Source organism: Eulemur rufifrons, chromosome 6 (genome assembly GCF_041146395.1).
Source record: "Eulemur rufifrons isolate Redbay chromosome 6, OSU_ERuf_1, whole genome shotgun sequence".
Taxonomy (NCBI): domain Eukaryota; kingdom Metazoa; phylum Chordata; class Mammalia; order Primates; family Lemuridae; genus Eulemur; species Eulemur rufifrons.
Genome location: NC_090988.1, coordinates 20568452 through 20571247, shown reverse-complemented (window position 1 = coordinate 20571247; position 2796 = coordinate 20568452).

The following is a 2796-nucleotide window of genomic DNA, read 5'->3' as shown; positions in this document are numbered from 1 at the left end:
TTTTATTTAAGTAGTGTAGGGGGGAAGACCTCCTTTTGAACCTGGAGGATGAGTCATGGTTAGTCTATGATCTCATCCTCCTTGCCAGTGATTGGTAGGTGTGAATATTTGATGTATTCTGGCCAATGAGAGAGGAGGAGGAATCTGCCTGGCGGCTTCTGGGAAGAGTTTCCTCACTCATAAAACGAGGTGGACAAAGAGAAACTGACATGTTTCCTGCCTTTGGGTATTTTGGGATGAGGATGAGATGTTCGAAGTTGCCATCTTGCAGCCGTGAGGGGTCAGACCCAAGAACAAAAAATAAAACCATACGGAAGATGGCAGAGCATAAAAATAAAAAGAACTTGAGTCTTTGATGTCTTTTAGCCACTGATTTAACCATCTTGGAATCACTCTGAACTTATTACAGGTAATAAAGCCTTGTAATTTAAGTCCGTGGTCACCAAAAAGGAAAACAAAATAATAGAATGTCAATTTCTTTTTAGGTTTTCACACACCAATTTTTAAAAACATATTTAAAATTCAGATTGAAAACAGGAGCTTCACTTAGTCCATTATTTGTGGGGCAGCTGCGTCCCAGACAGACCTGGGAGATAGGAGAGGGAGTCTCATAAGGCAGAATGCGGCTTCCCTTTATTTTTTTGTTGCTTTCAGCATTACAGTTCACATGTGCCGACTTAATAAGTGGATTCAAAGATTACATTACCCTAAATAATATAATTTATAAAATTTTAAGAGAGCATTTAAAAAAATGGATGCTTGGAAATGTTTGAACTATTATATATTTTGTTGCTAAAATGTATGTCAGTGTGTCATCACCCATAAGACCACAAAGTTATTCAATTTTTCAAAAATCTTCCTAGCAGCATTTCAATAGTTTTGAACCCACTTATTAAAACTAAAAACCAAAATTCCAAGAACAATTTTCAAGAATAATGGTTTTCGTTAGGGAAGTTGGTGATAATACTGCTCAATTTCACAATGTGGTGATGGGACTAAAATAAGGTATCATTTTTTAGAAGTGACAGCCAGTTATGAACTTCTTCCAGTTAGTTCTATGAATATTTGCGAGAGATCTTTTTCTACACTGGCAGCCACCAAAACCTAGTGTAAAAACAAACAACTTAAACGCTCAGACTGTTTTCTTTTAAATTTTGAAATATTTTTCAAGTTTCAAAAATAATAAAGCAGAGTACTCCTGCTAACAGTACCAGTAATAAAATATAATACCTATAACAGTTTTTAAAGTTTATTTATATTATCTATTATCTCTTTCTCATATTGTTAAAAATTATATTTTTATAAACCTTTATAAAATGTACATAATATATTGATAATGCATATACTTTACTATAGTATATATATTTGTGGTATTAATTGTTGAGCACATTCTCAAACTTTTTTTCCTGTTAGGTGTACACAATCAAAAATATATAAAACTACTGGTTTAAGCTACTTTTAATTGGGTTTTCTGTTACTTGCAGCCAAAATATCCTAATACAGCACTTTAATTAGAAATGGCTTTCACAAACACTTCTAAAAAATAGATTTTATTTTTGAGAACAGTTTCAGGTTTATAGAAAACTGAACATAAAGTACAGAGAGTTCTCATATACCACTCCCGCCCAAGCCTCATTCCCCCTACTATTAATGTCTTGCATTAGTGTGATATATTTGCTACAATTGATGAGCCAATATTAGTTAACTAAAACTCAAAATTTACATTAGGATTCACTCTTGGTATTGTGCATTCCATGGGTTGTGACAAATGTATAATGACTGTATCCATCAATATAATATCATACAGAACAGTTTCACTGTCCTAAATATCCTCTGTGTTCCACCTGGTCATTCTTCCCTTTCCTCAATCCCTGATAATCACTGATCTTTTTACTGTCTTCACAGTTTTGCCTTTTCTAGAATATCATATAGTTGGACTCATATGGTATATAGCTTTTCAGATTGGCTGTTTTCATATAGCAATATGCATTTAAATTTCTCTGGTTTTTTTTTTTTTTTGTAGCTTGATAGCTCATTTCTTTCTAGATCATGTTGTTTTATCATTGGATAATATTCCATTATATGGGTGTACAGCAGTTTATTTATTCACTCACCTATTGAAAGGCATCTTGTTTTGTTTCCAAGTTTTGGCTATGAATAAAGCTGCAATAAACATTTGTATGCAGGTTTTTATGTGGACGTGTTTTCAACTCATTTGGATAAATACAAAGGAGCATGACTGCTGGATTGTATGGTAAGAGTGTGTTTAGTGTTGTAAGAAACTGTTAGACTATCTTCCAAAGTGGCTGCACCATTTTGCATTTCCCCCAACAATGAATGAGAGTTCCTATTGTTCTATAAGCATTTCATTGTCAGTGTTTTGGATTTCAGCCGTTCTAATAGGCTGAAATTCTAACAGGCTTTATGTAGTCCTGTTTTAATTTGCATTTCATTGATGACATAATGTTGAACATCTTTTCATATGCTTATTTATCATCTATATACATTCCTTGGTAAAATGTCTGTTCAGATCTTTTGTCCATTTTTAAATTGGGTTGTTTGTTTTCTTATTGTTAACTTTTACAAGTTCTTTGTATATTTTACATATTAGACCTTTATCAGATATATATTTTATAAATAGTTTCTCCCAGTTTGAGGCTCATCTTTCATTCTCTTAACAGTGCCTTTTGCAGAGCAGAAGTTTTTAATTTTAATGAAGCCCAACTTACCAATTTTTTTTTTCATGTATCTTGCTTTGGCGTTGTAACTGAAAAGTCATCACCAAACCCAAGATCA